We start from the raw sequence: 22,571 nt of genomic DNA, 5'->3' as shown, positions 1-22,571 counted from the left end.
CCTTTTTATGGAGATTCAGAAATTTCCCACTATGGCTCCTGTGAGTCCAGCTTATTTTCCTTGTACCTTGTAACATCAATTCTCCCTCCATTTTACCCCACTGACTACTACCTCTTTTTGTACTTCAGTCTCTGAAACATCCTGACATAGGAAGGTCATTAATTGTCAGGGCTCAGAATTTGCCTAATCTCACCAGCATACTTGAAAATCTGTCTCCACTCTAATAATAATTATTATCATAGTCACATTAACAACAAACACTCACTGAATGCTTTCTTTGTGCCAGGCATTTTTACTTGAATTATCTCATTTAACTCCTATAACCACCATATGAAGTAGGTATCCATTAGTAAACTCTCTGAGCCTCAGTGTTCTGATCTGTAAAATGGGGGTATACAAAATGATAAAGATCACACAGTGGATAAATACTAGGTGTAGGAATCACACCCCAAATTTCTTAACCTGAGTCCATGGTCCTTAACACTGCACCATGCTTGCCCTAGTCACCTTGCTATCAAAATCCCCAAGGTCAAGCACATCCATTCAACCTATAGAACTTGACTACCTCTAGAGTTTATCTTATTCCAAAGGACATATATGCATATATGTCACCTTTGATATGCAGATGATCCCTGATTTGCAATGGTTCAACTTATAATTTTGTTGGCTTCACGATGGTGCTATAGCCATACTCATTTAGGAGGAAGAGTACTTCGAATTTTGAATATTGATCTTTTCCCAGGTGGCGATATGCAGTACAATGCTCTCTCATGATGCTGGGCAGTGGCAGGGAGCCCAAGTTCCCAGGCAGGCATGCAATCACAAAATTAGACAACCTATACTCTACAGTGTATTGTGTGGCCAGCATTTTTTTGGATATTGTGTTCTGAGCACGTTTAAGGCAGGCTAGGCTAGGCTATGATGTTCAGTAGTTTAGGTGTATTAAGTGCATTTTGGACTCATATTTTCTACTTACAATGGGTTTAGTGGCAGGTAACTCTATCATAAGATGAGGAGCACCTCTATATAATTTTAGAGTTGCAGAAGAGTTGCAGAAATAGTAATAGTTTCCATATACCCTTCATTCAGCTTACCTAAAGGCCATGATTTTTCACACTGTCTTCCCTCTACAGGTCATTATTGTCAAATTCAAATAAACTAAGCTGCAGCATCATAGGGACACAGCCCCGGGAACCATCTGATATTTTAATAGTGCCTCACATTGTATCTGTTATTATTAATGATCCCCTCTGCATATAGTACAGGCACAGACCTTATAAACCTGCACATATTTACATAACAGATAGATCAAGGATATTTATTTTGTTGGGTCCTTGATGAATCTAATGAACTGTCCCTCTCCTTAGAAAATGCAGAGACAAACAATCCTACAGATTCCAGGTAGTTTGTACACCCAGGGTGCCTCTCTGAATTCAATCTTATCTGTTTTACTTTTTGGAAGCTAACAATTGCAATCTCACCTACTAACTTTACTGAACTCACTATCTTTCCCTCAATCTTCATGGAGCTTCTCCACATTACTAACCCTGGAGAGGTTACCAAAGAACTGGAGAGCCACTCCTCTGAGAACATGGTTTTCAACCACTGAACTGTTCATGGTTTGGGGCTGAAGAAATGGCCATCTGCCAAAAAATACATGCAGCTGCCACCAGGACAATCTCGTCAGGCAGTAAGGACAGTGGATCCACTTCACAGTGTCAAATCCATTACTTCAGGGATTTCCTGACAACACACCAGCCCAGTCGGCCCCTCAGCTACGTACTCGCTGAAGGTCAATCCACTTATCCATGCAGACCTCACTGACTTCTCACAAATTAGTATTTATGACTCTAATATTCTGTCCAAGCTAAACATTCCAAGTTAAATATAGCTGGCTTCTTTCTTGATAAACTGAAAGTCTAAACTTCTCAAACCAACACTCTACTAGAGGATCATCAGGTGGTTACTAATAAAATCACAACACCTAAGACCTTAAAAGAGAATCAGAGGACAGTTGACATTGAGTTACTGAGAGCAAGAAAGTAGCCTTCCTCAGGTAACATAAGACATTTTTCAAATATTAATGCGTTAGAAATGTAAAAGGCTATTTCCAACAATACCCACAGTTAAAAAGAAATACAAAATTAGTCAATCCTCAGCATGGTATGATGGAAAGAACTCAGACAAATAAACCTGAGTTTGGGCGTGCCACTTAACTTAGTGATGTAACTTTGCTCAGCAAAATTTTTCTCTTCTATAACATGAGGAAATAATGCACACAGAAAAGGACTGTGACAAAGAGGAATTATGATAATGTGCATAAGGGACTCTGCAGCAAGGACTAATTCAGTAAATCTTAGCTCTCTATTCCTGAGAATTCTTTCCAGGATTCCCAGGTTTTTAGAACAGCAAGAAGGTAAGAGATTCCACAATTTGAGACACATCAAATTTTGAAGCTCATCAAAATTTAGGGCATTTAAGTGATGAAGGGTACGAATCCCTGTATGCTTGTCAAGTAGTCAAGAGCCAACAAAGAACATTAAAACTTAATTGGGATCAATAATAAAATGATACATGTAAATCTAAACATATCATCACATATATGTGAAATATAAGTAGTCTAATCACACTGTTTAAAAGACAGATAGTGTCAGCAAATACATTAAGAATAAGATCCAACAATATGTTTCTACAGGACACTCCCTTGAAATATAAAGCTATAGGTGGCGAATAGTAAAAGAATGGGAAAGGATGTACTATGAGATATTAATCAAAAAAAGCTGAAGTGACTATGAATATCAGATAGTGTGGACTTCAGAATAAAAGAAATTAGCAGAAATAAAGAAAAACATTATATAATGATAAAAATGGTCAGTTGACCAAGAGACATAACAATCCTAAGTGCGGAGTCACCTAAAAGCAGAGCTTCAAAGTACATGAAGCAAAAACTAACAGAATAAAAAGGAGACATAGAGAAATCCACAATTATAGTTGAATAAGAGTTCAACATTCTCCTTCAGTAAGAGAATAGCACGAGTAGAACAAAATACACACACACACACACACACACACACACACACACACACACACACACACAAAAGCCAGGATATAGAATAATTAAACAACACCATCAACCAACTTGCTTTAACTCACTGTTGTCAAGAGTCCCATTACCGATATGAGGATGAAACTATATCTAAAGAACCCTAGTGGTAGAGAAATTTCATCAGACAAAATCCTGGACAGCTTGCTAGGGGATGAACAGCACGTGCCTGAAGTCCAGGATGAGCCTGAGTGGTGATGAAAGCAATGAGCCCGCTCTGGGCTTCTGACTTCTTACCTGTGTAACAGGCAGCTGGTGTGCAGAGCAGTGATGTGGAGTGGTCACAAGACTGAAGACAGACAGTTTGGGTTAAAATCATAGCAGAGCTGCAAATGCCTTGACTTCTCTGTGCCTCTCTGTGCAGCATCCCCTCATCCATATGGAAATGATCCTCCAAAGCACCTCCTCTACAGATCTGGTGGGAGAATCAAGATACTCTAAGTATTACACCTAAAGCAGTACCTGGTGCATGGTAAACACACAACAAATGTCAGTCATTATTAAAACCACTAGAGGCCTAGTGCACAAATTTGTGCATGGATAGGGTCCCTAGGCCTGGCTGGCAACTGGGGCCAGCCCGGGGAGGGACCGTGGGAGGTTGGCCGGCCATGGTATGTTGGCTGTGGGAGCGCACTGACCACCAGGGGGCAGTTCCTGCATTGAGCTTCTGCCCCCTGGTGGTCAGTGCACAATATAGCGACTGGTCAACGGTCATTCCTGTTGTTCAGTCATAACGGTCGCTTAGGCTTTTATATGTATAGACTAGGGGCCCGGTGCACGAAAGCCCGCCCCCTCTCACATACTGGGAGCCCTTAGGGGATATCCTACTGAGATGACTGGCCGATCAGGGGAAGTCACCAGCCCCATCACCCCACTGCTGCAGCCACTGCCAGTCATCGCAGCCACCAAGGTGTTTTCATCAACATGGACTCCAGTCCCTTCACCATGAAAAAATGACAACATTCTTTAGGCATTTTCAAGATGTGTCTGTCATAGGATATGACATTTCTTTCTTTTTTTTTTTTTTTATCCTCACCTGAGGATATGTTTCCATTGATTTTTAGAGAATGTGGAAAAGAAAGGGAAAGACAGAGAGAAACATCAAAGTGAGAGAAACACTTTGATTGGTTGCCTCCTGCATGAGCCCTGACCTGGGCCCCAGCCAGGGAGGAGCCTGCAACCTAGGTACATGCCCTTGATCAGAATTGAACCGGACCCTGCGGTCGGCAAGCCTAGGCATTATCCACTGAGCCAAACTGGCTAGGGCAGGATATGACATTTCTTAGCCCTCCAGCAGTGGACATTCCTTTTTATCTCTAGGAATGTGGTGGAAAAACCCTAGATCACCTTTTTGGATTCTTATACCCAAGTTACTAAGAATATTACCAGTGGCAAACAGGGAGCTTAGCCAATGAGCGGTCAGAAAAAGTATTTCCTCTGTAGTTCACACCAATCACCTCCGATCTCTGGCTCCAACCCTGCCAAGGCCTAAAGCCTCTGGGCCTGGGCAGGGGCCCCCCTGCTCCCTCCTATTGCCCGATCACTTGGCTCCGCCCCTGCCCAGGGGGCCTGGACAGGGGACCCCCAGCTCCCTCAGATCGCCCGGCTCCGCCCCTGCCCAGGAGCCCCCTGGCTCAGACCCTTCCCAGGTTGCTCAGGACCCACCAGAGGCCTACCTCGGAGTGACCTGGGTGCTGAGAAAGTTTCTGGGACCCAGGCTGCTGGGCGACGCCTATGTATGCAAATTAACCTCCATCTTTGGGGGGTAATTTGCATACTCACTCTGATTGGCTGTGGGTATAGTGGAGGTACGGTCAATTTACATGTTTGTCTATTATTAGGTATGATTATTCTTTCTAAAATTACTGAGAGCTGTGTTTCTCAACCTTTTACGATTATCTCCTTAAGAAGCTTCTTTTTGACATTTTTTTCCTAATCACTCCCCCATCCCTGAAATTTTAATACTATAGATGTACTGCACATCTGTGTATGTGCTAAGGCCCTTTGAAAAGCCACAAACCACTATAATATTTAAGAACCAATGTTCATACTCTTGGGAGAAATATTACCCCTGTTGATAATGAAACTAATCTCCAACATTCTATAATTCTAAATCTGCATAGATCAGCCCTAGCCAGTTCGGCTCAGTGGATAGAGCATCAGCCTGAAGACCAAAGGGTCCTGGGTTCGATTCCGGTCAAGGACAGGCTTCTCCCCGGCCTGGGCCCTTGTCAGGGAGTGTGCAGGAGGCAACCAATTGATGTTTCTCTCACATTGCTGTTTCTCTCTGTCTTTCCCTCTCTCTTCTACTTTCTCTAAAAAATCAATGGAAAAATATCCTTCGGTGAGGATTAAAAATACATAAATAAATAAACAAACAAACAAATCTGCATAGATCATATTATAAGACCTTTAAAGTTATGTATTTATGTTACATTAAAAATGAATTTAAGTTGCCAATGGAATTGTTAAATTATGCTATGAAGCATTTGGGACCATAGTGGGCAAACTGCGGCTTGAGAGTCACATGCGGCTCTTTGGCCCCTTGAGTGTGGCTCTTCCACAAAATACCATGGCCTGGGCGAGTCTATTTTGAAGAAGTGGTGGTAGAATAAGTTTAAGTTTAAAAAATTTGGCTCTCAAAAGAAATTTCAATCATTGTACTGTTAATATTTGGCTCTATTGACTAATGAGTTTGCTAACCACTGGTTTGGGAGAATAACAGGTTAAGTCTAAGGATTTGGGAAAAGACTCCCTAACTAACGCAGGCAGGCATCTGGCCAGAGACTCGGTCCCATTAGATAAATATCATTACATCCTAGAAATATATTTATGTCCAAGTTACTGATATACACTCTGAGTTTGAAGATTTATGAGATTAGGAAAAAATGTTTTAGTCATGAAGAATATGAAAAAATGAAATATCTTTCCTCTAGTCATGTAACAGGGCAGATTGAAATGTTCTCCTAATTTCTCTTGACATGCAGCCCATCTCTCATTAGCCTATAAGGGTGCCTGTAACTGCAGCACCTGTCAAATACTCATTTCCAATGATCAACGATCACATTTAAAGGACAGCTCAACCCCATCTTGTCTTTAAAGTGGAGCGAGAAGTCTAACACTAAATGTTATTCAGGCGCCAGGAAGGCATGTCTTTTCTCAGCCCCTAAATCACACACTGATGGCAAAATAAGACAAAAGCAACTCTTTTGAATACTGCAGCCTTTCATTCTTTACTGGTCTTAGAGATATGCAGCCTGATCTTGGTAAGTTATCAGAATATCATTTATCCTTCACACTGGCTTCTATTTTTTCCTTGAACTTCTCATGCTTTCTTCTCCCGTTGTGTTCATAATGAGTTATTTTACACCGATTCCCTCTATGATGCCATCCAGTTAAAAATGATTCAAGTCAGAAAGAATGAATATAGTGATGTCAGAGACGAAAGCTTTCCAGTTTCCCAAAAAGAGTGTCTTCTGAGACGATCATACTCGAGTTCAGCTTCTCCCATTAAGAAATTTACGTGACCAGTTAATCATGATCTATGGGGCTGACTCGGTTTAGTCAAACTCATAAATGGTTGATATACATTTTTTTTATTTGTTTGTGTTTTGTTTTCATTTACTTTGAGGAAGACAACCTATCTAGTAACTAAAAAATAGATCACACCTACACAACTAGCAAAAACACATGGAGACAAATTAGTAATCAGATTGTTAGATCAGAATGGAATCTCCAAAAAGCGGGAGCTATGGGTGGGAAGCGGTGATCTGGAATAGCAAAAACAAATAGCTGGCATGTGTTCCCTATCACCCTCCCTGCACCAGTGGCAGACACTGTTAGTAAATCATTGCATGCTTTTGATAATAAGCTGTGATGCAGTCTCTATATCCATCCACACAGTACTCTAGGCAGCCCCAACCAATCAATCAGAGTTCTTCTATGAGATGAAATCTTATATGCTGTATCGGAACTAGAGAATTGATTAGTCTAAGCCATGGATCTCCCTGCCCATAAAACAGAATTCTCCACCCATTATCTGAATTTATATTTATAGAAGGTTTAGTAACCTCTCACTGGTGGGACTAGAAAAATATTGCCAAATTCTACTTTTGTTGTGGTGGAACATATCTGACAGATAAAATTAGAGAGATTTATAGAGAACACTTCTGAACTTCAAGAAAAAGTCTCCAGAGATGAGACCTGAGCATCTATATTTGTAGAAATCCCCATGGATATTTGGTGCTTCTTAAAAGCACCAAAGTTGTGTACTGCTGGCCATCCAGCAAAAGAAACTACCCAGCCCATAAGATCCAACTATTCTATCTCTGGCATTAGAGATAACGCTGACTACACAGCCTTGTTGGTGGACAGATACTTAAGACCTTTCAGTATGGTGCTCTAGACTTCTCCTCCCAAGACATTGGATGTGTTATGTTGGGCAATCATTAGAGTTGTTCAATTCACTCTTTTGAGCATGGTAGAAAGATACTGAACTGACATTCGCCCTGTCCCCTTAAGTTAAGTGTGGCTGAATGATTTGATTGGCCAATCTTATGGTTGCTGAAGAGACATGCAAAGAGACAGGCTCTGATTCACCACATCCGCTATCCCTCTGCCAAGTGCCTTCATCCTTCTGCATGGAAGGTACAGCATTGGCTTTGGGCTTACAGCACATGGGATAGAGCCCCCAACCCACCCATGACAACCATGGTGATGGTTCATTTTATGTGTCAACTTGACTGGCCAAGGGATGCCAGACAAAACATGATCGCTGGATGTGTCTTTGAAAGTGGGCTTGGTAAAACAGATCACCCTCCCCAATGTGGGAGAGCATCATCCAATTCACTGAGGGCCCAAATGGAACAAGAGGAGGAAGAGAAATTTCCCCCTAGTTTTACTGCCTCACTGTAAGAGCTGGGACATCTCACCTCATCTTCTCCTGCCCTCAGACTGGGATTTACACCATAGGCTCCCATGGTGCTCGGGCCTTCAGATTCAGACTGCATTATATCACCAGCTTTCCTAACCCTCCATAATTGTGTGAGCCAATTCCTCATTACACCATAAATAAGTATACATATACATATACATATACATATACATATACATACATATACATAAATATATAAACACAATTGGTTCTGTTTCTCTGGAGAACCCTGACTAATACAGGCATGTAGAGTGAGCAAGAAATGACCCTTTGTCCTTTAAAGCTATAAAGGATTGTTTGTTCCTTTAGTAAACCTGGCCTATTCTAACTGATACCTCATGCAAGGAAAACATTTTGCAATCCTTGAGGCGTCTTTCTGGGAAATCTCAATAGAAAAAAATTGGTCTCTTCAAGGTCCCTTCAGTTTTGGCAAACTTTAAACATCTAAATAGATAGAAATAAGTTATCTTGATATTGTGGGATTTTTTTTTTAAAGATGAGAGCTCTAAAGAGGAGCAAAGAGCAGGTTTGAACACAATGGGGAGGAGAGGGGGAAGGAAATGAAGGCGAAATGCACATGGGAACAATTCTTGGGGCCTCATGCAAACTTGTGCTAATCCCTGACTTTTGATGTCTCCAGAACGACTGGGCAGGGGCCCAAGCCAATCTGTATTGGAATGAGATACACTGAACCACAGTGTGTGTTGGGCTCCAGATACCATTGAAAGCAAGATGCGAACAGGAATGGCTAAATGTTACCAACTATCATTTTCCAGGCAAACATTTAATTTTTGTTGTTTATCTGTCTTTTCCACAATAAGAAAAATATTCAAATAACTGATTTAAGGAGGTTTGATGCTAGAAAGGCAGTATTTTTTTTCTGTCTAGCTTTCGCAATATATAGTACTTTTAGGCTACGAAATATTTTTCAACAACACGATTACAAATTTTAAGAAGTGCCATCCAAAAACTATAAACTACAAATCCAACTTCTAAAAGTTCACACAAGTTCACACATGTCAAAAAATAAAAATTTTTTAGATAATAGAAAACATGTTTTCCTGAGTATAGTATGCTGCTGATATTTTTAATAATTTTATAGATAATTAATTCCTAATCAAATATAGTGAAGGCCTTTTCTTACTGCTTTTATTATTTTCTTGTCAGAGATATGTTTTAGAAGAAGAGTTGAAAGTGAAAATAGCAACGCACATTAAAAAATTATCTTTTTACAGAAATTTTTCATCAAAACTACATATTCAGTTATGGTTTTATAAAGTCATAGGAATATATTTCATAACTGTATGTTGCACTTAAAATATGTACTTTTATGGAATGTTCCAATGGAGACATTTAATTATAGGATAGAAATTATGAACAGTTTTTCCTTTCAAATCAGATATTTAGTATTTTTATGAATGGTGTAGATTAACTCATCCATTTATTTCATCAAAAAATTCTTGAGCCGAAACTGGTTTGGCTCAGTGGATAGAGCGTCGGCCTGCGGACTCAAGGGTCCCGGGTTCGATTCCAGACAAGGGCATGTACCTTGGTTGCGGGCACATCCCCAGTAGGGGGTGTGCAAGAGGCAGCTGATCGATGTTTCTCTCTCATCGATGTTTCTAACTCTCTATCACTCTCTCTTCCTCTCTGTAAAAAATCAATAAAATATATATATTTTTTAAAATTCTTGAAAGTACTAATCACTTACTAAGTTCAAGTCTAGGTACTGAAGCTACCACTGTGATTAAGACAGACAAGAACCATGGGTTCATAGAGCTTATGCTCTAATGGGGGTAACAAATAAACAGACAAGATGGATGGATGGATGGATGGATGGATGGATGGATGGATGGATGGATGGATGGATATAGGTGATAGATAGATAGATAGATAGATAGATAGATAGATAGATAGATAGATAGATAGATAGATAGATAGATAGATAATCACTGGTGGCTTTTCCTTATACTATGTATAGTTTCTATAGTAAGGAGATAATGAATGGTAGGCAGAGATATTAATTAGATAAGAGATTCAAGGAAGACATCTCTGAGTAAAATACCATGAGGAAGAATCCTAAATGAAGTGAGGAAGAATATTTCAGAGAGAGAGGAGAGTAAGTACAAAGGTCCTACAGAAGGAATAAACTTGGAAGATTTAGGAAACAGATATTGAAAATGGCAAGACCTAAGAAGGAACCATGGGAAAAGATAGTAGAGGTAGTGTGAAGAAAGGTATCATTGGAGGCAAGCAGGTCCTCTAAATCTATAGTGAGGATTAAAAAAACAAAAAAACTACTTAAAGTGTCTGGGTCGTGGTCAGCACTCAACTATTAGTCTTTCTTTCCGTTTTACCCGACTGTATTTATTTTAAGAAATGTCTAGTCAACAGTCTTCTCCACTGGGGTTTTAGTCCTCCTTTAAATTGATTTCCACTTAAAATGTAGGACATTGCTATCTCACTATGCAACACATCTTTTCAACCTTTAATTTGCATGAAAATTGCTAGATCAAATAATGGTATACTGCATAAAAACCACGACTGTGAAATCAAGTCAACCCTACAAGAGTGACCAAACCAGAGGATTTGCCAAATGTCACCACTACCAATTAGAAGTCATAGTGACTTGGGACAACATCTTTTAAAAAGAATAAGAGGTCTTTCTTCCAAAGAGACCAAGAGTCTCCTTTTATTGCGAGGACCTAGGGTAACAGGGGTTAACATTATTATTCCCCAACATTTGGTACAACTGAGCACTGAGTGCTCACGTGGTAAGGAACGGCTAACGTTTCATTGTGTGTTTTGTGTTCTTAGTTAGGTTTATGTATTCCCCAACTCTTCTCAAACACAAAGTTTCTTTACCAAATATAAAAAATTGAGAACCTTGCCGTTCACCACTGCAAGGAGACTTTTAGTTAGAATATGCAGCTCTGACTCTGTCCTGAAGGATTTACATTTCTTGCAGGATTCCTGGTGCTACCACCCCATTGGCTTTGAGTAGTGTTGGAGGAGGAGAAATTAGTTAAGGAGTATAAATGTGGACATAAAACCCCTTCTCTTTATACCTCATAACTTAAACTGAGACAATGCTAGAATGGTCACATCTGACTTTGCAAATGAGAAATCAACACAAAAATAAAGAAATCACCAAATCACCACTGTAAATGTAGATACTCTGGTTTACCAAGAATGACTTCCCAGCTTTCAGCTTGTGGCTCTGTATAGCTGAATGCAATTCCTAGCTTTTCTTCTCCTTTAACTCAACATCTAGGAGTTCATTTCTACACATCTTAGATGTTACTCACCCCAGCTAAAGAGCCCAACAGAGAGAGACCCGCATCTCCCTTGTGGTTTACCTACAACAGGAATAAAATTCACTTGAAAGCTCAGCTTCTAGTCTTCCATAGGCAGAGGCTGTATATTGGTGGGTGCCAACAGTCTCTCAAAATAAATCTAGAAATACAAGGTCCTTGCATCTAGGAGCAGTGGGTCATTTCCTTACAAGTATTTCATTCTCCAAACTACAGCTTTCTTGAAACATGAAAAGAACTTATGCCAAAGAAAATGGCATTTATAAGTCTAACACCCATTAAAAATTCTCCCATATTATATTCTTTAAAATACAGATGTTGTTTTAATAATTGTTATTTTCATATAATTAAATAAACTTTCTATTTCATAATTTTCTAATAATTTTAAGCCATCCCATCTCTCTCCCCTAGCCTTCAAAAACCTTTATTTACTGAATTGGTAAGAGAATAACTGTAAGACAAGGTAGAGCATGCTGTGACCCATCTCCTCTAGTGGACCACACTTAAAATGTAGGACACTGCTATCTCACTCTGAGAGGGCCAGGCATGTCTAAATCACCTTTCATGAAGTTCTGATTTTGTAGATATTGGTTACTCTGCCTAGAATTGTTTATGGTAAACACTTTTCAATTTTGTTGGCTTTCCAGCATCTAAACTTTCTTCTCTTGCCCTAGCTGGTTTGGCTCAGTGGATAGAGCATTGGCCTGCAGACCGAAGGGTCCTGGGTTTGATTCCAGTCAAGGGCACGTACCTAGGTTGCAGGCTCCTCCCTGGCCAAAGCCCTGGTCAGGGATCATGCAAGAGGCAACCAATCGATGTGTCTCTCTCAGATCGATACTCTCTCACATCGATATTTCTCTCTGTCTTACCCTCTCCCACTCTCTCTAAAAATCAATGGAAAAATATCCTTGGGTGAGGATTTTAAAATAAACAAATAAATAAATAAGTAAATAATAAACTTTCTTCTCTGTTTGGTGAATTCTATCTATATTCCATTACAGAAGCAGAAAATGTCAGATACTGGTTTTCTAAGACTCCCTTGCAGCTAGGGCATGAATATGTGACCCAGATTCTGTCAATCAGATACACCCACATTGGACTTTGAAATAGGAAGTGCCAAGAAGTGGGACTCTCTCTGGCAGCAACAGAGGTTGCAACAAGCTTAAGCTCCCAGACCACAGCCACAGGGCTCTAAGGTAAAGTATTCAGGAATTGAGTTTTTTCACCAGAGAAAACTAAGATATGATTTTGATCTTTGTCTCTGGCTGTGTAAATCCAAGCCTGTTTTTCAGCCCTCCTAACAATACCCTTTCAATAAAACTCCTACTCTGTTTAAATTAGCCAGAATCCATGCCCAACACTTCTAGCTAAGAGTACTCACTACACTTTCCTTACCTGGAGAACCAGCTCAAAGCTCCCATTAACTGGTTAATGAATGAAAATGTGAGGCAGTCACCTGGCTATTGTTTATCTCATTTCTGCATATAAACAGAAAAGTTGATTTTTTAAAAACAGACCACTCTCCCATATTGGGGCATTTGGGTCCAGTTCAGAACATTATTCTCTTTTCTGTGGGAGCATAAATTATCTTTCCAGATAACTACCCATCAATCTGATAACACTGCTGCATAGTTGTAGTGACTCAAAAACTCTTATCAGTTATGATGAAGGTGAAAATACTTTTTAAAAAGAATGCAAGTGCTCACCTGAAGAGAGGTGTGTGTGTGTGTGTGTGTGTGTGTGTGTGTGTGTGTGTGTGTGTGTTTTCAGGTGAATATTTTGGACCACAGATTTCTGCACACTTTTACTGAAAACTTTTAAAAGTAAATGACGTTAGCAGAGCAGAAATAGACATTTCCAAATAAATCTGCACAATCCAATCCTTCATTTCATCAAAGACGCAGGACCAAGTAAATCGTGTTCCATGGCATAAGTCCTCTCTCAAGGACTGAAGAATAAGACCTTTCCTGAACAGGGAATCAGACCTGTCACCATCCAGGGTTGCTCTCTTCTCATGCTCTCAATGATCAACTCTAAAGCTTCTGTTTGGGGAATCCTCTCCTTGCCCTGCTGAGGATAGAAACACCTGCCGTGTCCTCTGAGCAAACTTGGGAATGCACCTCATCATATTTTCACCAAGATTTAGAAAATAGCAGTGAACAATGATGTGCAAACAAATCCACAAGTAGGCCATTGTTTCAGGCTGTGGTTACTCATATGTCAGTGTGCTTCCAAAGTGCATGCTTCTTACCAGCAAGGTCAACACAGATACTTAAATTACATGGTTGCGGGTGTAGACAGAGCCTTCCAAACTTGGCTCTCAATCAGAACAAAATTTGTGCTGAGATGTAAAGAAAGCTCTGTGCCACTTGGAATGCTCATCTAGAGAAATCTAAAAGCAGTGAGCTGTTTTGGTGCAGATGCCCAAGGGGACCTTAAGATAACACTTTGCTGTATGTGGGTTTCAGGCAAAATTTATCTGCTCAACTACCAGTAGAGAAATCCTACCTAGAACCCATGGATTCCACTTGCTTGTCAATTTCAAACAGTGGGGCTGGGTCTAATCACTGGCATATTGGGAAAGAGTTCTGGCTGCCATAGGACTGGAAGCAGGGAGCAGTAGCATGAGATCCATGGATTTGAAGACCCTGTTATCTGAATTCTGTGTGAATTAAGCTTTGCCTGATTTCCTCAACTCAGTGTTGAATTCACCTTCCTTGGAAAGGTCAAAACTGTTTCCTTCTGCTTCTCTTTTTTTTTTTTTTTTTTTTTTTTAATTTCTTTATTGATTAAGGTGTCACATATTTGTCCTCATCCCCCCATTCCCATCCCACCCCTCTCCCCACGCATGCCCCAATCCCCTGTTGAACTTAACCGTTGGATAGGCTTATATGCATGCATACAGGTCCTTTGGTTGAACTCTCCCCCTCCCCCCCACCCTCCCCCTACCCTCCCGTATCCTCCCTCTGAGGCCCGATAGTCCGATCGTTGCCTCCTTGCTTCTGGTTCTGTTCTTGTTCCTCAGTCTATGTTGTTCATCATTTCCTCTAGATGAACGAGATCAAATGTCACTAGATATATACTAATAAGAACTGAATGTGAGACGAGCAATAATATTTATGCTGACAGGCAAATGAATCAATCTGTAGCGAGCTTCCCCCTGGACCAACAGTTCTTTTGAGACCCAATTTCGATGTCCAGTAGTTCCTTATGTGTACATGTCAGCACTGACCCCTCAGCTCTGGATGGTGGACAAATGGTGGTAATGGAGGTCTGACTCCCTCTGGTTTGGTCTCGGCCGATCCCAGGGGCACGGCGTCACCTGGACTAAGGGGCACGTGGCCTCACCCATATCCAAGGGGCGCGTGGTCTCACCCGGGCCTGGGACCCAGCCTCACCCGGATGGATCCAGGGGCGCACGGCCTCACCTGGACCCAGGATCTGGCTTCACCCGTACCCAAGGACACTTGGCCTCTCCCAGACCCAGGGGCACGTGGCCTCACCCGGGCTTAGTTGCACAAGGCCTCACCTGGATCCAGGGACACATGGTCTCTCCCGGACCCAGGGACGCTTGGCCTCTCCCAGACCCAGGGCCACTTGGGCTCACCCGGGCCTAGGTGCACGAGGCCTCATCCGGATCCAGGGACGCATGGTCTCACCCGGACCCAGGGACGCTTGGCCTCTCCCAGACCCAGGGGCACGTGGCCTCACCCGGGCCTAGGTTCACGAGGCCTCACTCGGATCCAGGGACACATGGTCACACCCAGACCCAGGAACGTTTGGCCACTCCCAGACCCAGGGCCACTTGGGCTCTCCCGGGCCTAGGTGCACGAGGCCTCATCCGGATCCAGGGACACATGGTCTCACCCGGACCCAGGGACGCTTGGCCTCTCCCAGACCCAGGGCCTCTTGGGCTCACCCGGGCCTAGGTGCACGAGGCCTCACCCGGATCCAGGGACACATGGTCTCACCCGGACCCAGGGACGCTTGGCCTCTCCCAGACCCAGGGCCACTTGGGCTCACCCGGGCCTAGGTGCACGAGGCCTCACCCGGATCCAGGGACGCATGGTCTCACCCGGACCCAGGGACGCTTGGCCTCTCCCAGACCCAGGGCCACTTGGGCTCACCCGGGCCTAGGTGCACGAGGCCTCACCCGGATCCAGGGACACATGGTCTCACCCGTACCCAGGGACGCTTGGCCTCTCCCAGACCCAGGGCCACTTGGGCTCACCCGGGCCTAGGTGCACGAGGCCTCACCCGGATCCAGGGACACATGGTCTCACCCGGACCCAGGGACGCTTGGCCTCTCCCAGACCCAGGGCCACTTGGGCTCATCCGGGCCTAGGTGCACGAGGCCTCACCCGGATCCAGGGACACATGGTCTCACCCGGACCCAGGGACGCTTGGCCTCTCCCAGACCCAGGGCCTCTTGGGCTCACCCGGGCCTAGGCGCACGAGGCCTCATCCGGATCCAGGGACGCATGGTCTCACCCGGACCCAGGGACGCTTGGCCTCTCCCAGACCCAGGGCCACTTGGGCTCACCCGGGCCTAGGTGCACGAGGCCTCACCCGGATCCAGGGACACATGGTCTCACCCGGACCCAGGGTCGCTTGGCCTCTCCCAGACCCAGGGCCTCTTGGGCTCACCCGGGCCTAGGTGCACGAGTCCTCATCCGGATCCAGGGACGCATGGTCTCACCCGGACCCAGGGACGTTTGGCCTCTCCCAGACCCAGGGCCACTTGGGCTCACCCGGGCCTAGGTGCACGAAGCCTCACCCGGATCCTGGGACACATGGTCTCACCCGGACCCAGGGACGCTTGGCCTCTCCCAGACCCAGGGCCACTTGGGCTCACCCGGGCCTAGGTGCACGAGGCCTCACCCGGATCCAGGGACACATGGTCTCACCCGGACCCAGGGACGCTTGGCCTCTCCCAGACCCAGGGCCACTTGGGCTCACCCGGGCCTAGGTGCACGAGGCCTCACCCGGATCCAGGGACACATGGTCTCACCCGGACCCAGGGACGCTTGGCCTCTCCCAGACCCAGGGCCTCTTGGGCTCACCCGGGCCTAGGCGCACGAGGCCTCATCCGGATCCAGGGACGCATGGTCTCACCCGGACCCAGGGACGCTTGGCCTCTCCCAGACCCAGGGCCACTTGGGCTCACCCGGGCCTAGGTGCACGAGGCCTCATCCGGATCCAGGGACACATGGTCTCACCCGGACCCAGGGACGCTTGGCCTCTCCCAGACCCAGGGCCACTTGGGCTCACCCGGGCCTAGGTGCACGAGGCCTCACCCGGATCCAGGGACACATGGTCTCACCCGGACCCAGGGACGCTTGGCCTCTCCCAGACCCAGGGCCACTTGGGCTCACCCGGGCCTAGGTGCACGAGGCCTCACCCGGATCCAGGGACACATGGTCTCACCCGGACCCAGGGACGCTTGGCCTCTCCCAGACCCAGGGCCTCTTGGGCTCACCCGGGCCTAGGCGCACGAGGCCTCATCCGGATCCAGGGACGCATGGTCTCACCCGGACCCAGGGACGCTTGGCCTCTCCCAGACCCAGGGCCACTTGGGCTCACCCGGGCCTAGGTGCACGAGGCCTCATCCGGATCCAGGGACACATGGTCTCACCCGGACCCAGGGACGCTTGGCCTCTCCCAGACCCAGGGCCTCTTGGGCTCACCCGGGCCTGTGTGCACGAGGCCTCATCCGGATCCAGGGACGCATGGTCTCACCCGGACCCAGGGACGCTTGGCCTCTCCCAGACCCAGGGCCACTTGGGCTCACCCGGGCCTAGGTGCACGAGGCCTCACCCGGATCCAGGGACACATGGTCTCACCCGGACCCAGGGACGCTTGGCCTCTCCCAGACCCAGGGCCACTTGGGCTCACCCGGGCCTAGGTGCACGAGGCCTCACCCGGATCCAGGGACACATGGTCTCACCCGGACCCAGGGATGCTTGGCCTCTCCCCGACCCGAGGGCCACTTGGGCTCACCCGGGCCTAGGTGCACGAGGCCTCACCCGGATCCAGGGACGCATGGTCTCACCCGGACCCAGGGACGCTTGGCCTCTCCCCGACCCAGGGCCACTTGGGCTCACCCGGGCCTAGGTGCACTAGGCCTCATCCGGATCCAGGGACGCATGGTCTCACCCGGACCCAGGGACGCTTGGCCTCTCCCAGACCCAGGGCCACTTGGGCTCACCCGGGCCTAGGTGCACGAGGCCTCATCCGGATCCAGGGACACATGGTCTCACCCGTACCCAGGGACGCTTGGCCTCTCCCAGACCCAGGGCCACTTGGGCTCACCCGGGCCTAGGTGCACAAGGCATCACCCGGATCCAGGGACACATGGTCTCACCCGGACCCAGGGACGCTTGGCCTCTCCCAGATCCAGGGCCACTTGGGCTCACCCGGGCCTAGGTGCACGAGGCCTCATCCGGATCCAGGGACGCATGGTCTCGCCCGGACCCAGGGACGCTTGGCCTCTCCCAGACCCAGGGGCACGTGGCCTCACCCGGGCCTAGGTGCACGAGGCCTCACCCGGATCCAGGGACACATGGTCTCACCCGCACCCAGGGACGCTTGGCCTCTCCCAGACCCAGGGCCACTTGGGCTCACCCGGGCCTAGGTGCACGCAGCCTCACCCGGATCCAGGGACACATGGTCTCGCCTGGACCCAGGGGTGGGTGGGCTCTCCCAGACCCAGGGGCGCTTGGCCTCGCCCGGGCATGGGGTCCAGCGTCATCCGGGTCCAGGGGCACTTGGCCTCACCCGGACCCGGAGTCCGGCCTCACCTGGACCCAGGGGCATGTGGCCTCACCTAGACCCAGGGACGTGAGGCCTCACTTATACCCAGAGGCGTGTGACCACACCCGAGTCCAGAGGCGCGCAACCCCGCCCGCACCCGGGTCTCAGCGGGGCCCCGTCTTCCCGATCCCAATTCCTGCCGGTCAATCCCCCCTCAGCAATTCCCCTGGCCATCCTTCCAGAGCTCCAGTATGGCTGCTGCAGAACTCGTCGGGCGGCGGCTCGGCGAAGTTCCGGTGCACCCGGTGCATGGCGGTGGGCCAGTCTGGCGTCGCTGCGTCGGCCCTTGGGTCTGCATAGGTGGCCGGTCGCCGAGCATGCGCACCTGGCCGCTTCCGGGGCGTTGAGATTCTTGACGGACTCAGAGGTCAGCAAGCGCGGAGTCTCCCACCCCATGTCTCATAGGGGCTCGTCTGTCCGTGCTTGGCTGCCAGTGGAGCCGTCCCCTCAGCCGGAGACCGCCGGGGGAACTGCGCCGAGCACGTTCCAGGCCGCTGTTGTATCGCCTGAGCCATAGTTCTTTTGTGTCGCCTGAGCTGTAGTTCTTAAAGTGTGGTCTTTGGGTCACCGGCATCAGCATCATCCCACATACCCCTCTTTTATTCTGGTTGTAGAGCATCTACTCAGCCAGCCCTATGGTGGTCTTGGATGGTGTCTGCTCTGCTCTCTTGTCGTAGTCTCAAAGTTGTTGTGGTAGGCAACAATCAGGCTTCCGCCCTATGCCTCCATCTTGGTCCTCCTTTGTATAGTTAAGTCTTGATTGTTGTTGGTGTCACTGGGGGGGCTCTCTTTGTCTATAAAGGAAGAGTTGCTGTGCAGGAGACACGTTTATGGGCCGGGTCTTGGTGCAGCAAAGCTTTGGCGCTCACTGAATATTCCCGTTGAATGTGTCCCTTATGCACGTGGTTGAAATCTGGTGTCATCTCCCACAGACCACTAGATGCCCTCGTTTCTGGGTCTCTAATGGGGTGTAGATCAGCTACTGCCTTAGGCACTCAGCAAGGATTACAGCAAAAACTGTAGTTTCTTCCTCCTGTCTGAGTGGCCCTGGAGCAGTCCGACTAGAACAGCAGATCATCTGGTCCGCTGCCAGAGGGCAGGCCACCCACATGCATAAGCCGTTGCTTGGGGCGCAGGTGTGCCTGCAAGACTTGCGGGGCAGGTCTTCAAAACATGCGGGGCGGGTCCCAGGGCGGGGCGGGGTCTCAGGGCGCCAACAGGCCATGGTGCGGCGAGCCTCGATGGCTGTGAGTCTGGTCCTTCTGCCTTCCATGTATCTAAGTCCCCTCGTTCCGCACTCCAGCGCAGCAAACACTGATTGCTGGGCGCACCTCTGCAAGAGTCCCGCCTCTCCCCGCAGGCATCTGGGTCTCCCGGGGTTCGCCAGAAGATGGGTTTCAGGGTGATGGAGAGCTAATCTCCCTTAGGTTTGGAACAAAAGCCCCTTTCCCCCGCCACCAGCCAGACCCACGCACCTCCACACCTCATCCCCTCCGATTTCGCTGGGTGCGAGGCAACAGAACAGCCTTTAACCTCCGCCGCCATCTTTTTCAAACTTCTCAATTTGTACTTCTTAATCCCTTCATTTCAGTCAACTCTACTGAAGTCTAGCGCCGCCGGGAGGTGCAGGGAAAGGGCGCCCGGGCCTCCGTCCGGTGCGCGGTGCGCGCGTCCCGCGGAACCAGGCGCGCGAGGGCTGCGCGGCTGGGACGGGCGCTTGGCGGCCGCCGAGCTCCAGGCACCGCCATCACCGTGTTCCGGACGTCGCCGCCGCGGCGTCCCCCCAATTTATACTTTTTAATCCCTTGAATTCAGTCAACTCTACTGAAGTCTAGCGCCGCCGGGAGGTGCACGGAAAGGGCGCCCGAGCCTCCGTCCGGTGCGCGGTGCGCGCGTCCCGCGGAACCAGGCGCGCGAGGGCTGCGCGGCTGGGACGGGCGCTGGGCGGCCACTGAGCTCCAGGCACCGCCATCACCGCGTTCCGGACGTCGCCGCCGCGGCGTCCCCCCAATTTATACTTTTTAATCCCTTGAATTCAGTCAACTCTACTGAAGTCTAGCGCCGCCGGGAGGTGCACGGAAAGGGCGCCCGGGCCTCCGTCCGGTGCGCGGTGCGCGCGTCCCGCGGAACCAGGCGCGCGAGGGCTGCGCGGCTGGGACGGGCGCTGGGCGGCCGCCGAGCTCCAGGCACCGCCATCACCGTGTTCCGGACGTCGCCGCCGCGGCGTCCCCCCAATTTATACTTTTTAATCCCTTGAATTCAGTCAACTCTACTGAAGTCTAGCGCCGCCGGGAGGTGCACGGAGAGGGCGCCCGGGCCTCCGTCCGGTGTGTGGGGCGCGCGGCCCGCGGGACCAGGCGCGCGGGGGCTGCGCGGCGGGGACGGGTGCTGGGAGGCCGCCGGGCTCCGGGCGCCGCCGCTGCGGCGGTGTCCCCAGCGTCCCGGGCCGGGCGGCCTGCGGGGGCGGCGGAGTTGCGAAAGTGAGTGAGTTTCCCAGGGTTTCGCCCGGAATGGGGTTCAGTGCAATCGGAGCCGGTGCTCAGCGCACTCCGGAGCCTTTATCTCCTTCCTGCCAGTGAACTCCGGCCAGGTCATCAGCCGCCCCCTCCTCTCCGGTTCCATCCTCCCCGCAGGCGCGTGTGCTCGTGTCTCCGCCCGTTTCTCCATACCTCAGGCTTTTACGGCTTCCCCGACTGTCCCCGTGGCCTTCTCCTTCCCCCCAGCTGTGGGCATTTCAGTCCGCCAGCTCTCCTGTGGTTCTGGACGATGTCCGTTCTGACCTCTAGTTGTATTTTTGAAATTGTTGTGCCCGGCTGCAGGTTAGGTGTTTAACCTATGCCGCCATCTTGGTTTCTCCCTTCTGCTTCTCTTAAAACACTATATTCTACTCTTTAGTTTTTGCATATTTTGTTTACCCCTTTTCTAGACCTTTAATTCCCCAAGACAGTAAACTGCATTTTATTTATTATTATATTCTTCTCAGAACCTAGGAATCTTCTACCCATCCTTTTACCTTTTCCTTAATTCAGCAATAAGTATTGAATGCCTACTCTGTGTTGAAACTGGTTAGGCCCTAAGATAGAGGCATAAATAAGATCCAGTACATACCTCCAATAAGATCACAGCCTAGTGGACTATGAAATAGATGAGGCAAAATTGTATTGCAGTTTTCCCAGTGGTGTGATCTAGTCTAATGATCATGTTTTAGAAGGGTTTGATGTTTTATGACTTAATAATAGGTTTCTAAATGCATGTATTCTGATGACATCCCAGTGAGATGGACAGAACAGTGAACTGAGGTCATACCCAACAGGTTAAAAGACTTACCCATGGTTTTATCATGATGTGTTTTGACAAATACATTGAGAAACATTTTTGAGAGTAACCGTGAAGCAAAAGGGGAAACACTCTTCCATTTTGCTGTGACCTGAAGCCTCAGCTCTGACAATCATTCTAGCTTCAAACACAGCACATGAACCTAGGCATCTGTGGTTGGCTGAATAGTGGTCCCAACTAAGATGTCCACATCCTAATCCCTGGAACCTGAGACTATGTGAGGTAACACGGCAAGAGGAAATTAGATTGCAGATAGAATTACGGTTGCTAATCAGCTGACCTTGAGATGGGGAGACTATCTTGGATTTTCCCGGTGGACCCAATGTGAGCACAGGGTCTTTAAATGTGGAAGACGGAGATGGAGAACCAGCAAGATGACAGCATGAAGAGGACTCCATTGGACATTGTTGGTTTTGAAGATGGAGGAAGTAGCCACAGTCAGGGAATTCAGGCATCCCCTTTAGGGGCCGGAAAAGACAAGAAAACAAATTCTCCTAGAGCAGTGGTCGGCAAACTCATTAGTCAACAGAGCCAAATACCAACAGTACAACGATTAAAATCTCTTTTGAGAGCCAAAAACCGACTTCTGTGCATGGGCCATGAAGTTTCAATCGCACTGTACGTGCGCGTCCGCACGTGGTAATTTGTGGAAGAGCCACACTCAAGGGGCAAAAGAGCCACATGTGGCTCGTGAGCCGCAGTTTGCCGACCACTGTCCTAGAGCATCCAGAGGAACATTCCTGCTAACACCTGGACTTTAAGGCTCACTTTGGACTTCTGACCTCCAGAACTGAAAAATAATAAATGTGTGTTGTTTTAAGTGATTAAGTTTGTGGTAACTTGTTGCAGCAGTAGTAGGAATCCAATACAGGGACCTTGTGAGCAAATGAATTTCCAAATATCCTTCTTCACAAGATGTGTGTGTTTGAAATAAGAGAATACATGCAGAGGGCCAGCCATTCACACAGAAGATGAACCCTGAATGTTAACTCCCTTCTGCCCTCCCTTGAATACCCCATCCTGGGAGTAATTTTTTTTTTAACCAAAATTTAAGCAGTTCCTGGCCTATACT

The 22,571-nt window shown here is 47.8% G+C and overlaps 1 long non-coding RNA gene across 1 annotated transcript; it reads right to left on the bottom strand.

Moving 5' to 3' along the window:
- Positions 1-344: 344 nt before the first annotated feature.
- LOC129147697 (uncharacterized) lies at positions 345-21,828 on the bottom strand. The gene is made up of 3 exons (XR_008554966.1): positions 21,780-21,828; positions 3,341-3,518; positions 345-378 (listed from the first exon to the last, which is right to left on the bottom strand). It is a non-coding gene; the product is annotated as an uncharacterized LOC129147697 (long non-coding RNA).
- Between the last annotated feature and the right edge of the window lie 743 nt (positions 21,829-22,571).

Source organism: Eptesicus fuscus, chromosome 21 (genome assembly GCF_027574615.1).
Source record: "Eptesicus fuscus isolate TK198812 chromosome 21, DD_ASM_mEF_20220401, whole genome shotgun sequence".
NCBI lineage: Eukaryota > Metazoa > Chordata > Mammalia > Chiroptera > Vespertilionidae > Eptesicus > Eptesicus fuscus.
This window is presented reverse-complemented; position numbering and strand designations above follow the sequence as displayed.